General features: G+C 41.6%; 1 non-coding gene across 1 annotated transcript; it reads left to right on the top strand.

Moving 5' to 3' along the window:
- Positions 1-406: 406 nt before the first annotated feature.
- Positions 407-565, top strand: LOC138584817 (U1 spliceosomal RNA). The gene has a single exon (XR_011305466.1). It is a non-coding gene; the product is annotated as a U1 spliceosomal RNA (small nuclear RNA).
- The last annotated feature ends 22,554 nt before the right edge of the window (positions 566-23,119 follow it).

The following is a 23,119-nucleotide window of genomic DNA, read 5'->3' as shown; positions in this document are numbered from 1 at the left end:
GGTAGGAGCAGAAGTGGAAATGACAATCATAATGAAGCATATCAGGTGCATCAGTTCACTAAATGCAAGCTGTGGCTGCTATAGGAAAATCACAGGGACTCAAATTCTGGAGACAGTAGATGAGAAAAAACAGTAAATGTCAGTCACCACACGTTATGTTCAGAGGAACACTGACACTAATAAGTCTTTATTTGTAATGGTGGGATGTGACATAGTACACTCAAGTGCACACTCAAGAGCTTAAGTGGAATTTTCAGGTGCTTAACCTGATTACACCCATTTAATGTTTCCTTACACTTCTACTTCACTTCATTATAGGAAGGGAAATATTGTTCTCTTTGTACTACATTAAATTTATGACAGCTATACTGGTTATACTGCTGATTTAGTGCTTACTGTTTTATTCATATTACCTGGCAGGGGAGATGCAATGTTCAAGAAGGTGGTTCACCCATGGCAAGGCCCAGTGATTACACTGCGCCTGGGCTCACCTATGTGAATTCCCCAAATGTGGGAATCTCGACTGCAGACGTTCTGGTAGTGGGGGGCTAGAGCTGTGTTCGAAATGCCATACTATACTAGCAGCACGTACTGATTCGGCCAAAATGTAGTATGTAGTATGCAAACAAAAGCAAAATGTGCAGTATGCCAAAAATACCCGGATGTCGTTCTGATTCAGAGAAAATCTCCAGTATGCGTCGGACCAGTCTACCTCGCCTACTGTATCCCACAATGCAAAGCGCTGAAACGTTACAACAACAGTAAAAAAAGCGGACAGCAGCAGCATTCCAGCAGAAGGGGAGCGCTATAGCTAAAAAAGTAGCAGTTTGCTTTTGCAAAACTGACGGAAACTGGCGCCTAGCAGCATACTGTAAAATGAATTTTGGCGGATAAAGCCGTATGTCTAAACTCTTTGCTGATCCTTTCCTTAACCTGCGTCAGTATTCTCTTTAAAATAAATCAGCCTCGGCTGTCTTTCGGTGTGGATCCACTGCATGCGACCGATTCGCCAACACTCAGCCCAACCTCGCTGTTCACTTATTGGGGTGAATTGAGTCTTTTCAATCAAACCAACACCCTACAAGGTTTAAAGTTATAATCTTGAAGAGCTCGGTTTCGCTCTCTTTGGCGGCACCTATTGAGATAAACGGAGCACACAATTTTATTCTGTTTGCCTTCATCTGAGCATCAAATTTATTTCTTTTTTTATCTGGTTTTCTATTTTAGGTCCTATAGAGTAATCAATATTAAATTGAAACTGTTTCATAACCAGTTAACTCACCCCATAGGTTTAGGTAAAAGATCTAAAGACTTATTTCACCGCTGCTTGTTTGTGCCAATGTTCACTCATTACTTCTGTCTTTTGTTAAAGGTTAGTTAGAAGACCGGAGACCAAATCTACATCTACATCAATGCCGCAACTTAAGCAAGGCCTTTATGAACAACAAAGCATCATATATGTACATAAAAACCATTGTAATTTACATTTACATTGAGAGCCCAGAAAACCTGGAGTCAAATCCCTTGTATGTGTGCCCTCATACTTGGCCAGTAAAGCTTTCTGTTATCATAGTGTAGCGTGGTAGCAATACATTTTAAACTATTTGAAACATCAGATGACGTTTTCAACATATTCCAGTAATATGTTTATACCTTGACGACACAAAATAACTTAGAACCTCACCCTCTATCAGCAGGTTTACGGCATCAATCCTACCTGGCTTGACTTGACACCCACTAACTGAAAAGATCATGTTTGTGGTGGAAGCAGGAACTGTCTCATCGCCGTCAACATGCATCGACTCTTTCTCATCACAGATGCTTCTTTTCACAGGTGACAGAAGGATGCCGATATGACAATATTTTTTTTGCCTCGTTGTTTGAGGGCGTTTGTTTGTGACATCGCACCTCATGCTAACCTGCAAATTATTGAGAGCCGGGGTAACAATAGCGCACGACTCCTTTGTCCTCTCACCACTCGGGTTGCGGCTGCTGATGCTGTGATTCTCCTCAAATCCACTTTGGCTGCGACACAAATGAGACAGAGAGAGAAAGCAGCGTCTGGAAAACACCCCGAAGGCTCCAGTCCTTGAACCAGTGGTCAGTCTGGACGCTGCGGGAGAGTTTGGCCACAACAACGGTTATTGTTTTGCAAGTTCAAAGTGTGTTCAAGAGCATGTTGGAATCCATGTCTTTGCTTTTATGTGAGCAGGATCTGATATGAAATACTGTTACTGATGGATTCAAGCAAGTTTTGGTGATTTATTACAAACAAATACCATTTTATAACTTTAAATTCTGTGATTCAATAAATCTAAAAGTTTGAATACATCTTTTTCTAATGTTCCACATAATTCAAGTAAAAGTTAGCTCTTCCCAAAGTCGACCATTTCTTTGTTTCTCCTCTTGTGTACTCCCAAAAGTCAGCGGGCCTCTCCTCTGTTGTTTTGTCTAATCTGAAGTCTCCAACTTCCGTGAGAGAGAGAGAGAGAGAGAGAGAGAGAGAGAGAGCGCTGGAAAGAAAGAAAGAGTGTGTACCTCCGCTCCAGTTTGCAGAGATTTATGAGTGGACCAAACCAAAGAGTGTAAGAGTGTATACTCAGAGAGAGTTTGGGAGGAGAGATTTACGATCCGCCGTGTGGGTCATAATTCAAAGTTCACGCTCACATATATCACATTTTGAATCACATAGATTATGAGAGGGAGCAGATTTATCATACACACAGGTAGCACATGTGCAGGCTCCAAAAAGCAGAGAAAAGCAAAAACAACACCCCCTCACAAGCTCGCACGCCAGATGGTTTTTCATTTTAAGGTAATGTGATCCTCACATACAGCAAACCTGGTAATATTACCACTTTAAATCAGTGCTGCTGATTGCTCTAATCTGTAATATAAGTCACTATCTGTCTTTTCCTGCAGAAAAGTACAGATTGTTTATCATCAAAGCATGCCGCCATACTACCTACAGTCTGCGCTGCTGTCACAATACGCTATAAATAACCTGTTTGTGACGTAAACATGCAGGATTTACAGTAACATCCATTTGGTTTGAGGTTTTTGATCAAGTGTCTGGCCACTTCGACGTCTCATCCGGTCCACTGAAAGCTCTTTTACAAGTCTATCTGGATGTAAACTTTACTTTTCTATTTCCTATGATTTACTGTTTGGAGTGTGTTAAATGTTTCATGCGCCACAGAGGCCACTCTCCTGAAACCTGTTCGGCTCTGAACACACAAACCGTCTATTTCTGTGTCTGTGTGTTAAATATTAACCACGCATTCCCAACGTCTCATCCGCTGTGTATAGGTGGATGTGCGTGCGTGTTTAGGGGACAGAGACGACTGTGTACATCAAGTGTTTGTGCGCGTGTGTCCGATTCTCCAGAGTGTGTTATGGTGAGGAAGCTGGGAATCATCTTTCGACCTTTTAGCTCCACTTCGTGTTTCTGTGACAAAAAACATAGTTTGAAAATGTCTCGGTTGAATCAAGTTTTTGTTTTTGACTTCTTTCAGTTTCTATCATAATTCACCCTGCTAGAATCTCACTATGCATAAAAGTCAGGGAATGTGATGAAGGAGTGACTTATTTTCTGCTCCATTCAAAGATTTTCATTTTGTCGAATCAGACACAAATTTTTATTTCAAGATTTTTATATGTCGTAAAACACGTCTCGGGTGGGGTTCGAGGATCTAAAAAGAAGTACTTTAGTGAATAACTGGTGCACTAGAATCATTTTGTATAAACACATTTTAAAAAAAGATCAAAATCCAAACAGCAGAGGCTGAAATATTCTGATTTAAAGTCTGTTAAACAAACCAAGCCCCCAAAATGCTGGATCCTACATCCTGCTGGTTTCCCACAATGCAACTCAATAAGGTCTTTCTTTAGATTTTTCTTCATTCTTAAACATCCACTTCCTATAATCCCAAACCCCAGATTTTTAACACTCTTAACACTTGTTATAAAGATTAAATCGCAAGACCAACCTGTGAAAATATGACATCATCAAGGCGTTTTTATTATTTAAAGTGGTAATCTCGAAGATCTTAGTTTCGTTCTCTTTGGCAGCACCTATGGCGATAAACAGTAATTGCAGGAGCACACTTCCCAGATATCCAGACAGTGTTGCATGTGTGACGTCCACGGTTGGCTCCGGTTGTAACTCTTGATTTTCCTCGCTGACGGTCGCTTTCCTTTTCAGACTGTTTGCCTTCATCTGAGCATCGAGTTTGTTTCTTTTTCTTTGGATTTTCACTTATTTTTCAAGTTGTATCTGTAGTCATCCATCTTTTCTTTTTTTTTCAGCCATAGTAGATTACTGTTTACTCGCAACACTTACAGAGACCGGAAAAGCAGCCGCTTAGCTCCGCCTACCCTCTCTGGCAGACCAACCACTGCTGGCTGATGGAAAACGCGTCACTAACTGGGCGCTGCTTGGGATTTTTTCAGCAAAAGTCGCCACAGACACCCAATCTGTAATACTGCAAATGCAAAGGCTTTCATCAGTGGGCCATAGGCTCAATCACCATTGTGTTACCTCAGTCGGCGATAGATAGTGACTTAACAGACATTTATATACATGAAAAAAAAATTCACTTCCTAAAGTCCCCAGCTCCAGATTTTTAACCCACTCTTTATGTTATGAATATTTAATCTCAAGGCCAACCTGTACAAAATAAAAGGCTTTTACAGGCTAATACTTCTCATGACTACTGAACTTCATGTGTATACTTTGTAGATGTTACCTTTAATACACTTAACTGGAATTAAACAACTTCAAAGTAATTATGAAAAACCATGACGTGAACAACAGAGTGTCAGTGAGAAGGCTGAAAATGCATTGACACCATTAAAGCAGTCAACACAAATAAAAAAGGGCAGAATTAGATAGATTACTTCCGCCCGACTGGAAAACAATGTAATGTCTATTATCTCGTGTCATTAAATGTTACAGTTTCAGAACAGATGCTTTCCACTTAGTGAATCCACGGTGATAAGATTCAAGGCCACACATACAATACGTCGTCGCTGAAGTGTTTGTGTTTCAGCACTGAAGTTTTGTCTAAGACTCAGGTGGAAGAAAACAGCAAGAATCCCCATTCTGATGATGCAACGTTACTTTTTGTCTGAGCCCTCTCACTGGCCTGCGCGAGACAATTAATGAGAGTGTTTTGTTTTCTGGAGGCTCAGTTCTTGTAAAAGTCAGTGTGATGAAGCTCTTGTTTTTTTGTCTTATCTTGACCTTGTTGGAGCCTCCATCACCCTTCTAAATTAATATTCAAAAGCCCTTAATTAAAAACCCGACACCCCATCCTCCTCTGGAGCAGGATAAACAAATCTGGGGCTGTGTTTGTTCCCTTCTGGCCCATCCTATACTCTTATTTTAATGATTTCACTTCAACCCCAGAAAAAAAAAATGCAAGATGGCACGATGCAGCAGAATGTGACATAAAAAGATGAAGACAAGATATAGCTGGGGGTGAGTGAGGAGAGAAGTGGCGGCGGCAGCGGCAGGGGGGTGTACTGTATTTCAGAGTCGTAGTTAATTACAAAAAGCATTAATGTTTTATTAACCCCTTATCAGTAATTAATCACGGGTCTTTGATGTAAAGTTCAGCTTACAAAAGCAGCAGGAAAAAAAAAATCTCTCTTCCATATTAGCCTATTAAGCCGGCTGGTATGGACCAGTCTCGCTAACTGCAGAGTGCAGGACAGCCTCCGCAGGCATTAAAGCATTTGTTTTGACAGCGCTGTTTGTTTTCTACTCCCAGAAGCCATTGCAGTGCACCTCCAACTCCCACTAGTCTCTCACCAAAGGAGCCGGTTTGCATTTCAAATATGATGGAGCTATTGCATATTGTGCACAAAATTCTACCTTTCCCCCAACGTTTCCCTGGATTCCTGTATGTAACATGTTGTTCCTGACTGGCAGACAAAATTAGATGGTTTTTTTCTAATACGATGCTGAATTATGTACCGTCTTCTTTACACTCTACTGCAGTGTTACCTATAGCACAAGACTGCTAATGGAATCCCACAGGAACATCATTTGAACCAGTAAAGTGGTCGGGCAGTGAGTCTAACATGTCGGGAGAATTTCATTTTAAAGACGCTACATGTGTAGAAGCGGCGCTAATAAGGCAGCATAAGACTTTAAAGCTGCATCATAAGTTAACATATAAGAACATGTGCGTATGTTATAACGTGTTGGCTTTAAATTAAATATTGAGGGTGCAACTTCTAAGTCACACTGGATATGATTCATATATGTAATTTAAGAATAAGAAGTATCACAGGGCATGGAGGGGTTTTGTAACTTACACGTAAAATGAATTCAAAGTACATGCCTCCAAAAAAATTTAAGCAATATAACTATACATTTTTATACACAGTATCTGTCTTTTTTTCTTTTCTTTTTTTTACAGTTTTCAGGTCGGCATTAACAATTTCTGCTCACCAAAAAACACGTAGAAGTTCTGTGAACATTACAAATACATTTAGGGATTAAAATGAGCGATAATGTGTAGGCTGAAGCTTGGGCCTTATATGCCTACCCTTTTTACACAACATACTCTGTTAGGCAACCATTTAACTACTATGTTTTAGTACATAACACAGCAGGCCAAACAAAGTTTCAAACATCTTAATAAAAGAACACTGAAGTTCCAAAAGATTTTACCCTAAACAAGTAAGAAGCAAAAACAAGACACAAACATTAGTTGCGATATTTAACAAAAAAACACTCGTCATAAAATATTTCCATATAAGATAAGATAGATATTTATCAAAGCTAAGTGTATGGCAACTTTTGCTGCCAGACTTTTTAACGTTTTTATTTTTTTTACTTTTTTTTTAAAAACCGTATGGATGAGGTAACGTATTTTTTAATGTAAAAAAATATAACATATTTGTTTATATATTTGTTTTCTATTTATTTTTAACAAATTATAAATTTGTTAATTTTCGAACTTTTTTGTTGTAGTGTACTAAGTGCATAACACATTTTTAATTGTTTATCAAAGCTATTCCACAGGTCGACCCCTTTGACAGATACACAGTTCTGCTTTAAATTTGTCCCTACCTGTTTCCCTTAGTTCACACCAGCTGCCTCTAACCCTTAACTTATGAATAGGATGTATGTTATTGTGTGCTTTGTAAATGATCTGTGCTGAACTAAGCCATACAATTTTAGAGCCTGTAAATTCATAAATAGTGCTTTGTTTGGTTCATAGGAGCTTGATTGACAACTTGACAATTCATATACATCTTCTGTAACATAAAAATAGAAATAGTGATGGTTTTATACGTGTTATGACCATACCTCCACACAGTGTGTCACAGTATATACAGAACTAGTGAAGAAAGTGTATAATGACTTCAAATATAAGGTATCCTTCTTTCTTTTATGCTAGAATTGTACACATGAAACGGGAGATTCAACTGATATATTATGAGACTTAAAAGGTACACAGGCATTACTATAACATATAAAAAGAACAATGTTAATTCTGATTACATTTTTATATAATATATAACTATAAAGTTTAAATGTATATGATTAATATTTTGTACTTTAGGCAAAATGTCTGCATTCAGATGCACTTCAAGGCTCTAATCAGTTAACTTGAACGTAACAAACTTGAACAAAAACCTGAAAAAAGAATGATATTCACTTTTTGTACATTGTGCGATTAATGTGCGCAGGTTTTTAAGCTGTCCTGAGTGGGGAAATGGATCTGTTGACACCCACTGAGAGGAAGATGACTGTAGCCTTTCACCTATAACCTCACCCCTTCTGTCTCTCTCAGGGTGCTGTCTGGGGTGATCCAGGGGGCAGGGGGTGAACGGGAGGCCAGCTGGACTTTGAGAGGGTGATCATGAGGTCAGTAGACCTTATAAACACTGGTGTGTGTGTGTGTTTCTGTGTGTGTATGTATATGTGCATGCCTGTGTGGGAGTCCAGGGGTGTTGGAGGGATATTCGGGGTGAGACTCAGGTCAGGCTGCCTATGTACACTGAGGCTGGGGTGTCCTGTTGGGGTCAAGCTTTGGTCACTCTTTGCTGGACGTGTGTCATCGCTTTGTGTAAACATGTACTGTGACAAACACACAGGATCCTCCTCACCTGTGTTTATCAGTTAGCAGGTGATTGAAGTAAACATCACCTCCTCTGTAGTTTTCTTCCGCTCCATCCACACACAGAAACCGAAACACAAGCACACACACATGCGCCTTTCCCCACATCCAGGCATGTTCTCTGCTCCGCAAAAGTACGACAACACACTGGAGGCCATGTTACCATTGTTGATGCTTTTGTTGTTATTGTTCCTGCCCGTGTTGATTAAATTAGGAAATCCTTTAAGTCGGCAGAAAAGAGGGGAGCGTTGTTTTATTATTAAAGAGGAAAGAGACACCCCGGCAAACATTGCGCCGGTTAATGAGAAGTACAGCGGAGTGCTTCAGGACTCGGAGATTTCAATAACATGGCAGAGCAGCCCCCCACCCCCCTGTGAGGAGGATAATACAACAGCCCCCCCTCCGTCTGCTGGCTCCTTCCTTGTTTTCCTCGCTGGCAGAGCCGACTGTAGGTGCTGTCTGAGAGACAAATGTAGTTCAGCAGCCGTTAGGTTTGCTTGTTGTTTACTCCTCCTATTTTTTTTTACACAGGTTACAGAAGATCAGGGCAGGAGCGGTACGAGTTTTTGAAAACATACACACATTTTAGGACACTTTAATTGATTTTGTGCAAAATCTAAGAAGCATTACATTTGACAATTGTCCCTATCAATCATATGAAACACCAGTATTCGTTGCTACCACAGAATGTTTTTTTAAGCTGTCAAAGATAATGGTAAAAAATTAGCACAGACTTCCAGTAAGCTCTTGCACAGTCAGCCAAAGTACTGTCAATTTAGCAAAAATGAAACCCAAAACATTGCTACTTTCTTTTTTATCTAGCTCTTGCAACATGTAAATCCATTTCCAAAAGGCCTCCTTAAAAAATTAAGTCCAAAACACAGTCAAAAAATGATGAATTCTTTGTATTTAACCTTTAAATAGTAAAACACATCAACTCTCTGTAGTGTAAAAGTGTTGAAATACTGCATACGAGCTCCAAATGACAGTTAATGTACTAGTAATTCAATGAAACACCAGTGCCAGGAAAGAAACACCATTTCAAGAAGAATGGGCATCTCTTCTTCTTGCTTTCCACTGTCACACAGATGTAGCGTAGGTGGGTGCCATTGTCAGGGCAAGGTCACGTTTAGTGTGTGTATTCTGTGCATGTGTGGACGTATGGGAGTGTTTCTGTGTGCTTCATCATGAGTGTGTGCAACTGCATCTGTTGTTTGCAGGGTCGTGTCACACTGTGGCTCCATCAGACATACTGGATCTGCATTCCCTCCTACATGACTGCTGTTTTCCCATACAGGCGTGTGCGTGTGTGTGAGAGGCAGCACATAATGTTTACATGTACACACTGTGAGTCTTTGACCAGGCAGGCCAGTAAACAGACAGCAATCATAAAAACATGCTGTTGATCCCTCACAGTGTTTAATCAGGGGAAGCCTGCAAAAAAGGCTGAACATATATCATTATAGCTGTCTGTCAAAGGTGACGCAACATCACTGGCATTCATACAGTCTTTTATTGTTATATGCATAACTAAAAGCATCATTTTATAGCTTCAGAAGAAGAATAGCATTACATATACATATACATGTGACTTTGTGTTTAAACTGTGCTAACTATAGCCTTATAGTCTGGTGGGTTACACTGCTAATTGCACAAAAATTACAAGGCAAATTAGTTGTAAAGAGAGGAAAAAATAAAGAGAGGTAAGTAGGCTATAGCATACGTGTTTTTTTTGCAAGAGTTAGATCAGAGGACTGATACCACTTTCATGTCTGTATGGTACAGCTAGGTCCAGCAGCTGGTTAGCTAATCTTAGCAATTAAACTAGAAACAGGAAGTAGCTTGTCCCAGATAAAAGCATGTTGTTTTTCACACTCTAATGTTTGTAATGATTAAACAAATGAGATATAACATGTTAACTAGCTTAAGAAGGGCTGGTATGTGTTTTTTCTTGCCTTTGGGCACACCCAGGCTAGCTGTTTCTCCCTCTTTCAAGTCTTTAAGCTAAGCTAACCAACTGCTGGCTCTGGCTAGCCTACATATTGATCTTGCACATACAGTGATTCTTCTCTTTTTCTTGGCAGAAAAGTCAATAAACCATTTCCCAAAAGTCCAAAAAGTTGTGTAAGAATCTGAACTACATTAGCGAAGGCTAACCTTAGTGCTAAGTAGCCCTGGTTAAAGGAGCTTGTACTATTTTAAGGAGCGAGAAGGCAGGGCCAAAGCAGCTATGACTAAAATAACTGAACTAAAGGGGCTAATGTTTCCCTTTTACTTTCCTTTAGCTCCCTGCTTCCTCATACCACCTCAGGTTATCAGTGAGACACAGTGCAAAAGGTCAGACATGAGTCCTCTCTGTGACCCATGACCCTGCCATGACCCTGTGACCTCAGATTCACCAGGGCAGTGTTAGTTCTGAGTTCACAGAGGGTCACCTACTGTTCAAAGACACACAGACTCTGTGGCAGCCATATAGCCCTCAGATCATTATTCCTAGAAAGGCTGAGCAACCTGGACCGATCCCATAGTTAAGGAAACGTACGTATGCTGTACACTAGAATATAAAAACAAAGGAAGAGCATGTCTCTCTAATTGTCTCCATGCCAACATTTATACTGTGCAAAGGAATTACAAGTGACGTGCTGACTCCTCATGATGAATGATCTCTTTCTGCGTCGCTGCTCTGGAGTTAGTGTGTTTAGCTTGTGCGTTCAGCGAGCATTATAATACGCCATTTACATAAAATAGATAAATGTCACGCATGCTGACAGTGATACAAATATTTGGTGCTTCCCTGGTGTTTCAGGTCGACAAGTCTGGAGAGGCCACCCCTTGACCTTTTGACCGAGCCGGGCCTTATGGGTAACGATGATACTGATAGCCTGACAGCCAACTTACCCAGTGGCCATCTGGAGCAGCTGTCATGGTGGCTGATTGAGAAGGAGACCCACCACCGGCCATGCATTGATTTTTTTTTTTTTTTTTACCAGGAACCGACCCCCCTATCCTCTCTCAGGCACCCTCTAGTCGGATCCTTTAGCATGGTGCTCACCCTGAACTTTGACCTGAGAGAGAGTGGAGCTGGAGGTCACTGTCAATGCCCCTCTCACGCATGCCCCCCCCTCATGCATGTGTTGCATATTCCTGACACACAGACACACTCAGACACCCGCTAACATGCCATTTAAACACATGCTGAAGATGGGTTTTATGGACTTCAGCAACTCATCATTAGTAAAATAAGCTGCTTACTGCTTCATTTAATGTTCATTTTTGACTCTGTTTTGTAGCTACCTTGAATATTATGAGTTAGTGTTTGCCTGGTTGTTAAAACATGCTACGTTGTATTTTCCTGCAGTACATGTTTGGAGGAAAATGTTTTAGCTACATATGCTTTGTATATGAAGTTCTTACTTCAAACACGTATTCCGATACCGTTACTAATTACCTGTTAAAAAATGTAATCAGTAACCAAATCCAAAAATCAAAATATTAAAGTAATGCAACTGATTACTTTCAGTTACTTTTGGATTACTTCAATACCAAATGTGCAAATAAAGACAAGAAAAGAAATTTCAATACTTTTGTAATGCGCGAATGCCTATTTAAATTAATAGCTGTAATTACGCACATTTAAATTTACTTTGTTAAGTATGCTGTTCACACTACTTCACACTCAAACGTCAAGTAAACTGCCATAAACTTATTCCAGCCTGGGGCTTGTGTGTTTTTTTTTCACCTCAGGCCATGGCAACCACAGACTGATGATGGCAACTTTGAGGAGCGATGTTGTGAGACTTGTGTGTCGTGAAGCGTCGTAACGTGTGCACACAGGTGCATGGTGTTATCAGAGACGGTCAGATGGACGGTTTAGAAATGAGACGCCAGATGTTATAGAGCATCTTTGGTATTATATCGTCTTTATTTTAAAATGTATTTTAAAATTGTAATCCTGCTAGTAATCTCCATTTTTAATAAATGTACCTGTGATCTAATCACCTCTTTTTCTTCTGTAACTGTTACAGAATACAGCTGCCTCTTTTTTTGTATCCTAATTACATAACGCTATTACTTGTAATCCTCAAACCTGGCTGTAGATGAAACCTCATCTTAAACAGTTGGTCAGGTTGTCAGTTGGTCACCAGTTAAATGCATTAATGTAAGTATGTTTTGTAAATAATACTGCCGTGTGATTACTTAGCTACAATTAAATGCAATGCTTTTACTTGGAGTATTTATTTCTACTGTATGGTGTTGCTACCTCTACATAACTTCTGAATACTTTTTTCATCAACAGCTGTTTAACAAATAATAATAATATTCATTTGCACATCTGATAATGATCAAAACAAATGATAAAAAAATAAAAATAAAAATAATAATAATAATAATAATAATAATAATTAAATAAATAATATAATAGTGTGTTATTTGCATGTAACATAAAAGATTTTTTTTATATACCTGTAATTTAAGTTTGACATATTTGAAAAGTAATATTGGTATTTACAGAGTCTTGGTGGCTGAGTAGACATTTTTTTCTGTCTTATTGATACTATTATCTATCTAATAAAGACTAAGATGCCAAATAATATCAATAAAAAAGACTTAAGTCAAACATCCTCATGAACCAGGCAACACACCCTTATACACAACCAGACAGCACTGATCTGACCCCAGGTTTGAGTTTAGAATGATGCAGAATGATGGTGATCAGCTGTTTTAAGTGAATATCGTATGTGTAGAGGAGCACAGCAGGTTGTAAACATGTCCAGCCATCCCTACAATACCCACCCCCCACCCCCCTCATCCCACCTCAAAACCCCCCTCGCTCCTTAAACAGACACCTACACATACCACCAGTGCCGTATAGTGATCCGTATAATCCGACAGGCTCGGGGAGTGACTGATAGCTATTGTTGTGTTGGAAAGCTTTTGTCACCTGACAAAGAGCTGTAGCTTTGGCCCTCATCCCTCTGCATCATCCTCTTCCTCATCCTCTCTCTCACGGGGATATGGAGGGGCCTCAGCGCCCCATCATGATGACTGATGGAGTCTCAGGGATGGGTGAGGAGGAAGAGGGTGGGGGTGACGGTTTGCTCGTAGGCTATCTTCATCACAGTGAAACATTGAGGGCTGTTTAAGATGGTAAGATTACTTTAAATAAGGTTTGCTAACTGTCAAATAATGGAAACAAAACCATCCAGACTCCATTGAGAATTACCAGCTGTCTTGATTAACACACTGAATAAGGTATCGACATCATAGAGGCGGCTCTCAGCAGCCACCGGCACATTTCTGCTGCTCTGACACTTTTATTTTTGCTCATTTCGCTTGTTTATTGTCATGATAATGAAGTCGCAGTGTTGGTGTCATCAGGAGAAATCTAGCATTTTGGCCTGGTTCCACTGCTAATGTATGCAAGAGCTACTTTTCCTCTCTCATCACTGTCAGCGAGCCACTCGCCACCAAAATGGCTCCTAATTGAGCGAACTGGAAACAGTACGCCAAGAATTGAGCTGTTAATATATGAGATTCAGTATACATGCTGTGGAGTTTTAAATCGAGCCGTGAAATATGCTCCTCAATATGTTTCTGTGATCACCAAATCACCGCACGTGATAAAATGTTTGTTTGTGACAGTGAGGATTTCAATGTACTGAGTGGGAGTGACAGAGCACTACTGACAAGCTTAAAGCATTATCAATGTTTAGACAATACAAACTGGCACACTGAATGCTTCAGATTTCCCTCTTTTTTTTAAGGCAAAGACACATTTTTCCTCTTTTCCTTTTCTTCTCTTTTGCTCCTTTTCTTGTATTCATGCCATTTATCTCAATGGCCTCTCGCGGCACTGTGGGAATAGCAGCAGCACTTGCGCCATGTGTGAGACAAAGAGAAAGGTCTGTTTCAACACCATCAATCCCACAATCCCACACAGTGATGAGCGAGAGATAGTCACCATCTGTGGATGTGTTTTCTCCTCACTTTGCCTAAAAGTAAAACTGTACCCAGTGAAAGTTAAAGTGTGAACGCCTCAGTGAGCCGTTTGTCTAGGTGTTTAGGAGAAACCTCCCACCGTATTCCATATCGCCTTGTTTTTAAATAGCGTGGCATTTGCAGTAGCTGTCCACATGCGCCATTGTGTTGAGTAATTTTGCGCGTTAAAAGACATTTTCTTCCTCCTCGCGTCTGTGTCACTCTGCCTCCGCTGCTGCTGTCTGTTTTTGCCCTCTTTCCCTCTATTTCTCTCCTCTCTCGTTGCCTGTCCCTGGCTGCAGCGCAGCAGCCATTAGCTTTACAAATCCAGCCTTTGATCTCTGATTTGGGCGGGTGCCTAGGAGAGGAGGGGTACCGGGCTGCATGTGTGTGTGTCTCTGTGTGTGCGCGCGTGCACGTGTGTGTGTGTGCGCATCTAGCCGTGTATGTAGGCCATTTGAGGGCTAGCTGGCGCTGCAGAGGAGGAGGGTTCACGACCGGTCCACTTCTGCCGAGGTATTACAGAGGGAGTCGATTTCCAGGGAAGAGGCCGTGATGATAATGCCGCTTCATTTGCATTTGTACTGAGCGAATAAGCTGCCTAATGGTTTAAATATAACTCACTTACCGCTCACTCCAAACTCCAGTTCTCTTCCCCTGTACCACTGTGTCTCCAACACCCCAGCCCACATGCTACCTTTCCTCCCCCCCTTCACTTATCTCACCCTTCAGAGGCTTTCGTCCCGTCTTATCCTCGCCTCATCTCATCTGAGAATAACTCCTTTCCACGGACATGTGCCCAGATATTACATTATTGAACAGAAATCACTTTGAGCTCTTTGGCAACGGTCAGGGACTCCAAATAGGTACTAGACCAGTGTGATTATACATACTAAGTGTTTCAGTCAAGGCTCATTATTTGAATTTTTCAGTGCTGACACCAGTACCAGTGTTGTTGGCTTGTAACTGACGACCTCTTTCATGGTCTTTCCCATATTGAGAACTTTAAGGTGCAAACTTACATGTGCTTCTGACAAAGTGTGGTGTTTTAAAGACCTGAAATGAGTATTTAATCAATTAAACAGTAACACAAAGGGAAGTTGTGACAATGAGTCTGGGCCACATCTCTCTTAATCTATCTCTCCACTCGTCCGTCCATCCATCCGTCCATCTACCTGGCCTTTTCCTCTCCCTCTCTCCGCCTCTCCTGAGAGGAAATGAATGGCTTCCCTCACTGCAGCGAATTCACCTGTTTCTGCTTCAGCCCCCCTCCGCTGCATTAAGTGGGGATTTATGGAGGCGGCTTCCCATTGAACAAAACCATTTCTCTTCCAGTTTGGTTTAACAGCACTCTTTATTCCCTGCAGATTTAAGAATAGGAGGCATGGGGTGGGTGTAAGGCGGGGGGGGCAACACCATTAAGGGCTACGGCCCTCCCAATTTCTCCCGCACTTATACTGGGAAGGCAAACAGCCCTGAGCGGTCTGCTCCTAAAGAGACCTCTGTGAATAGATAGATGCCTGATGGATCAAGTGCAGTGCTAACACATGCAGGAGGACTGTCCCATTTCTGGCTCCTCTACATGGCAGGAGCGGCTGGATTTCAAATGGGACTTAAAGTAGGAGCAGTTTTATTCCCCACCTAAGAATAGAAATGTACAAATGAAATCAGAGGCGGGTCTGATTCGCAGGGGATGTAGCAGATGTAGAAGGCCACAGAGACGTTTGTCCCTGAGAGTGAATCTATTACTGTACCCTTTATTGAAACTGAGCCGACATAGAGACCCTCCTAACATCACAACCTATAAAACTCTGATATTTAATAAGTATTTAGTGGAAGCGTATTTGGGTGAATCTTTTAACTGCCAATGACTGTGTCACATGTAGCAGCATTAGCGTCTCATTACTTTGGCGATGGGGAGAAGATTCCTTAATGCCTCTCGACAGGCCATAAATGTAATTACACAGTGTTTGTTGCAAGTCAACATGATAATTTGTGTTTCCGAGGGATCTGTCATACGCCCGGGACGCCAGGCGCATAAATGATTCAACCCCTCATAAATGTCCTGATTGAAAACAAGCTGTTGCCCAAACCAACTTAAGTATCTTGTCATCGCTGCACCTTAAAACACACAGCCCAAAACAAAAAACTCCCTGTGAAAATTCATCACAATGTTTGGCGCTGTGAGGCAGAATTATGCATGAAACCATAAGAAAAGCTTACCTTTCACTTCTCTCTGTGCTGTGTGTGTGTGTGTGTGTGTGTGTGTGTGTGTGTGTGTGTATGAGAGATCAAGATAGGAAGAACATGATGGGGAGAAGAAGAGAGAGTGTTTAGTGTATGTGTGAAACTACTCCGCAATTCCCCAGAGGCTGCCATCGTCGAATTTACCCATTCCCACCCTCTGAGCTCGACCTAACAAGACTACACAACATCTGCACGGGGGCTGCAGAGTTTATGTGCACGGTAGCGGGTGTGTGTTTTTTTGCGAGACGGGTTTGTATGTGCGTTTGGGGGCGTAGATTTTTTTTGTTTTGGACTATCTGTTTTGAAATCTGCGCGGTGGGCAGGGTATATTAAAGGCAGAGCGAGGTGTTCCTGCGTCGCCGCCGGCTCTGCTGCACCTCTCCAGCATTCTGACTGTGACCCCAGCCTTTGGGTGTGTGTGTTTTCATTCTCTTTGTACACACTCTCTAAGATGTTCTCGCTCTTCTCCTCTTTTCTCCTCTTTTTTTCCTCTCCTCCCTCCCTCCTGTCTGCGTTCCTTGCAGAACAGAGCCCCAGATACTGAAGATATTGCCCCTGGTTTATTTGGCCTGTCTCTGTCTCTCTTTTTCTCTCTTTCTCTTGCCATATATATCTCCTGAATCTCCTCTCATCTCCTTTCTTTTTCCCTTTTATTTATCTTCTGCAAGTCCTCTCACTTTGCGATCAATACGGTTTCCGCTTGAAGCCTCGCGGCCAATATGAGAGGAGCTACGGGATTATTTGAAGTCGGGATGCTAAACATGTTAAACAGCGAAGATGTTTTTGAAAATTTGGGATCATTGGAGAGATGTTAAACGTCTGAATTTGTTTTTCCCAGTTCCCAGCTGCATACTGTACGTGCATCAGAAGTTATAGCATCTTATCAGCTACCTTTGATCTCTCTGTAGCTTTTTATATGATATTTCTGATTCTTGCATTTGAATCTATTAGCAAATCACTAAATCAGAGATGTAGCAGTTATCGCTACAAAACGAACATGTGATGTGTGCATATTTATGTATTTATGAATCCACTTTGAAAATCAGTTTGCTTCATTTGAAATCAACACTGCTTTACCAGATCGTCCTACTGTACATGACTTATTGCGTGATTCCTGCGTGGACTCGTGGGTAACATTCTTGAAAAGAGAAAGTTCATAGAAGGAATGTGTAGCCCTGCTGCTTTAATTGTATCAACTCCCCACCAAATAATCTACAGTTTTTAAGTCCATAGGTTTGTTCCTGATATAGGCTATATCTCTTTTTGTACTTCTGAAAGGTGAATTTCCCTCTTTAGGCTGACTTTAATTTGTTTCATTTAAAAATCTAAGAAACAGCACGACAAACAATTAAATCAACTGTTTAAAAAAAACAAAATTACTGCGGCTCTAATGTCTGTCCTTATTCTCTGCTATACTTTGTGTTTGATGCTAATCTAAGTTAGCATGCTAACACACTAAAATAAGATAGTGAGCATGGTTAATGGTTAGTGTAGGCCTTTTCTTCATGCCATCACTAATGACAAATTGTAATGAGAGTATGTTAGCATACTAGCTACTAGCATGTTGTGTAAATCTACAGCCATGACAACAATTGAAATATAGTGGGGTTTGTTCACTGCTTACAGATGCTAAACCTGGGAAAGGTTCAAGTAAAGTGTTGACCTCTCCTCCATTTAGTTGATTCTTATTTTGTGTGAGTAGTTGATACACTCTACTTTGGATGGATGCATTTTGGGAGTTTGGAGTTTGTTTGGTTGTTCAGCAAGCACATTCACTCCAAAGTTCTCTATTTCTTCCAGACTTCCAATCCCTCATAATCTGGGACACCTTGAAAACAACTATAAAGAATGGCTTCTTTGTTATCCTCAACTAACCTCTCTGTCTCTCTATCAGTCTCTCCGCTCACTCCTTTCTCTTTGTTCTCCATGCTCTGCACCTGCTCCTCTCGCTCATACTGTCGGATGGACGGGCGGAAGGTTGCAACATCCCAGATGACTGTCATCATCATCGTCTGTCTGTCCGACCGGCGTTGATGAGCCAGAAAGGCAGCGAGCCAGGTAGCCAGACAGCAGGCCTGTGGAAACAAACACAAAGTGCCCCCTGCCCCTGTTTGCGTCCAACTGTCAAGCAAATTTGAGATAAACTTTTGAAATGTCGCAGAAAATAGAATGTTTATTAGGTGTGTTTTCATCACTTGAGTTGGGAGTGAATAAACTGGCTTCATAAATGAATAACAACACAACTACTGGTCTTTCAATATTTAATGCGGATTCTGCAAGTTGTTATGGCTCTAAAGGGATAGTATACTGTTTGTCACCTTTCATGTTTTCATCCAAAGACAGCAAATTGCAGCTGTAGATACCCTCATGTCTAACAGTGATACAGATTTTCACACAGGGTTGTGTGCAGTGTGAGATATCAGGAAGTTGAACAGAACTGATATTTTTCAACCCATTTTGAGATCTTTCAAAGCCAGTTTTTGTGGTACTTTTGTTGCTATTGGATGCATTTTTTTATCAGCCAATAATTGTGTCCCATCGGGTATAGTCTGATGACGATATAGCCTCTGGGGATAAAGGTGAACATGTTGGGTGTGTCCGGTGTCTTGCAAACTTCCAGCCAATAATTCCTTTTCCATGTGCTGCATCGTTTACAGTCCAGTTAGCAATTTGAGAAGCGAGCGTGTGTTAAGATCAAAAGTGAAGCAAATTTCACTCCTCCAGATATGTCAGCAAAATAAACAGCCTTATTTTTTGGTTCATTAAATACCCCAGAGGAGCATCCGTTCATCTGTTTCTGGTGAGTGTCGGTTTCACTGTAAATAGTAAGTTACACAGAGGCTTCACTCTGGCTAACTACAGCGGTATGAACCAGAAAAAGATTTTTTTTTCATGTGATTTACTTTAATTAACGGGTGTTAAGTTTTCCGAAATAACATCATGATGCAGATAAGTAAAAGGTAAAAATGAAGCTTTGTCAGGTCTGTCCTCAAGAGAAGAAGAAAACTACTTTTAAAATGCTCGTTTGGTGAACGGAGGTCGGAGCGATCATTTCTGATGCATCCGAGGAAGTCGGGAAATCTAAACACTGAGCGGCTCTCGTGACAGTGTTAAGCAAATTTGTCTCAAGTTGAATTTTAGATATAGAACAGATTGTTAGCTGAACTTGCTGCAGATGTCTGTTCAGAGAGATTAATAAGAAGCTAAATCATCATTAGATCACGCTGATGGGAGCCGGGATGTGATTACGGTGGGTTACGTTCCGTCTGCTTTTGCTCTCCACACGGACTGTTTTTCCTGCATACGCCTCAGCCTGCCAATACTTGGTTGTCAATACTACTCGGACTACAAACGTACCACAAACAGCTGTGACTGTGAGTAAGAGTGAATCCCCCTCCAATTGGAAGGTTGGTGGTTCAGTCCACATGCTGAAGTATCCTTGGGCGAGATACTGAACCCCCAAATTGCTCCCAGAGACACATGCATGTGCATGAATGCTTAGCTGATTAGTGGCCTGGCATGGCACAGCATTAGTGTGTGAAAGGATGAATGTTACATGTGGTCGAAAGACTAGGAAGTCTCCTATACAAGTACAATTAATTTGCCATTCAGCTTGATTCTCAAAACAATTGGATGGAAACCAGCCTTTGTGTAAAATGAAAAGACTTTACCCAAAGCTGCATATATAGATGTTTGTACAGATCCATGTGTGTGTGTGCCACACACCTCCAGCTCCAGACTATTTATACGCACAGTGTTACTGATGGACCACATGAAACAGGAGACAGAGGGGTAAACATCAAACCTCTTCACTGGTGGTCGTCGATTTAACACTCCTACAGCTTTCGTAGAGATTATTAAACATTGTGTTTTAACGTGTGACACTGTGAGTGATGTAGACTGGAACAAAGAGGGAAGAGTGAAGGAATGAGGATGGGGGGGGGGGGGCGAGAGAGGCAGATGAGACCAAAGAGTGACGGCAGAGAGAGGGAGAGAGAGAGAGAGATATTCAGGCATCACTGCTTTTCCTCCAGGTGTCTTTGGCCTGCATGATTTCATCTGCGAGGCCATAATAAACTTCCTTAATGAAATAAGTAATTAACATATTATAATTGTGCAGCGGATGATTTTGACAGAGATCATTTTCCATATCTAATGCTATGCTAATTTAATCTGTTCCCCTCCTCTGCCCGACACGACCCTTTCTGTGATTAAGTTTCATGGCATCTCACTTTCGCTTTTCCTCACCTCTCCTTCTTCATACACCCCCCACCTCCCCTCCCCTCACCCCCTTACTCCCAATCCTCTTTTTCTCTCTCCTTTTACATCCTTTCTGTCTCTTCCTCTCTTTCTCCGGTGATGGATTGACTCCTCGGCAGAGGTTCAGGGCCTTGTTGTTGTGGAGTTGCAGGCGGAGGGACGTGCACAGATGGCGGGGGAACTGGAGGCTGGGGGTGGAGGGTGGAGGCCTGGATCTGTATGTGTGGTCTGACTCGCTCCTTCCTCATGCATGGAGCAGGAAGCGTGGGAGGTGGGAGGAACAGCGATGATTGAAATATAGCCATGGGCTGGTGGTCATGTGGACTTTGTGCCTCCATTGGTTTCAGTCCAGAGTTTGGTCATCTGTACTTAGAGTTTGGAGAAAGGAAAAAGACATCAGACCAAACCTCGGAAGTCTTTGTGTGTGTCTCTTAGTGGCCTTTAGTTGACCTTTGACCGTGAGTATCAGTTCAATTTCCTTTCAAAGACAGAGCTCCTCTCTCTACAGAAATATGTCACAGAATTGGTTAAACCATAACCCAAAATCTGATCCAAAAATCATATATATTTAACTCCAGTGGTGGCGAGGCCTCAGAGAGGGAAATGTTGGTCAGTTGATCCACCCCTTCAAAATAACTCAGGAACCATAAGATTGATTGCCATGGACTTTCTGTAAAGACAGTCCATTCTCTCTCCCAAGTTGCTGAATACTGGAGTCTGTACAGTGGACCAACGCTACAAAATATGAGTTAGGTACTTCTGGAGCAGCTTTTCTGGATGCTGATCTTCTTACTTTGATGTGCCGGGGAAGGAAGGTAGCATAATATGAAGAGCGCGAAAGTCTGCTTGGATTGGCGGTTGGGTGTGATGGTTGGGTTTAACGAACAGGAACATTAGCGGACAGTTAATGTCAACTTTAAGTTTTGTTTTGTTATGTATGTTAGTAATGTATACCTATCATAGTCATGTATATTTGTCAGTTACTTAACCTTTATAAGTGAGTTACGTATTTGACAAGTTAGGAATGAGAACATGTTGGAACAGACGATCATGGTCACAAAAGAATCCCTCTGACGGTAGCTCAGTCTGTAGGGTCTTGGCCTGGGAACTGGAGGGTTGCCGGTTACAATGTTACAATTTAATTTAGCAGACGCTTTTGTCCAAAGCGACGTACATCTGAGAGTTAATGATCTATGCATTCATACCTGATGGGTATGCCACCGGGAGCAATTTGGGGTTCAGTGACGTGCCCAATGTCAAAGGACACTCCAACATGTGACTGTAGCAGTCAGGGATCGAAGTGCCAACCTTCTGATTGAGAGACAACGACTCTGCCACTGAGCCACAGCCGCCCCTGTTCAAGTCCCGGTACGGACCAACCATGGAATTGGGTATGGTGGCTGGAGAGGTGCCCTTGAGCAAGGCACCAAATCCCCCAACTGCTCTGGGTGCAGCCCCCTCACGCTGACATCTCTCCATTGATGCATGTGTGTAGTTCGGGCCTATGCTTGTGGGATTGATAAAGTATGTCTTCTTCTGTGTATGTATCATCACCAACATGTCAAACTATAACTTATCAAAATCTATATGAGAAAAAATGTCTTTAAAACCACTGAGTGGTTTGCCCCGAAGCTCCAAAGAGTTAATTATGCCCACCTCAGGATGAATCATCTTCAGTAGCACCATCATCAGGTCAAACTTTCAATTCATTAAGCACTTACTGTAAACTAATTACATTCCCATCAGTGTCAGCTGTACTAAGTTATATATATTAGCATGCTAAACATTATACCTGCTTAACAGCAGTCTGTTATATTGGTATTATGAGCACCTCATCATCCTGCCAAACAGCTGGAAACAATGTCTTCAAAGTTTTAAAGTGTTGGAGAAGAGAAACAAATATGTTTTTATTGTAATCCAAACAGGGTAGCTAACATAATAATCAAGGATAAAAAGTTTGTGTTTATAGCCAAGAACTGTGTGATTATCACATCTTATTGGAGGAATCCTTTGTTTGTATATTACACCAAAGATATCCAACAACACAAACTGAATGAACTTGTGCAGGAATTTGAAGAAACAAGTCAGTTTCATAAAAGTTTCATAGGACAAACAGTCGTTGATCAACAGGCTGAACACTCTCTGAGAAAGTACAGAGAGACGGAGGGAGAAGTTCAAGGGGACGGAGGGGTGGATGGGAAGAGTGGGAGGCGAGGGACGAATGAAATCAGCCAGCTGTGGTTTGATCCGTCCCATGTGATGGCAGGCCCCCCCCACTCTGTCTCTTTAACTCTCTCTCTCTCTTTTACTCTCTCAGTCCCTTCGGTCTCTCTCCCCTGGCTTCTCCGAGCAGAAGGAGGCACCCACTGGGGGCTCTCCATTTTCTGTCACCCATGAAATGATGCGTACAGCAGCCACTATACTGCTGCCCCTCCACCGTCTTCCCTTTCCCCTAAATCCACAGCTCGAGCATATAGAGGAAATTATTCCCCAAC

This window comes from Semicossyphus pulcher, unplaced genomic scaffold (assembly GCF_022749685.1).
Source record: "Semicossyphus pulcher isolate SPU_LCO1_2020_fin unplaced genomic scaffold, fSemPul1.0.p SCAF_9, whole genome shotgun sequence".
In the NCBI taxonomy this organism is placed as follows: domain Eukaryota; kingdom Metazoa; phylum Chordata; class Actinopteri; order Labriformes; family Labridae; genus Semicossyphus; species Semicossyphus pulcher.
This window is presented reverse-complemented; position numbering and strand designations above follow the sequence as displayed.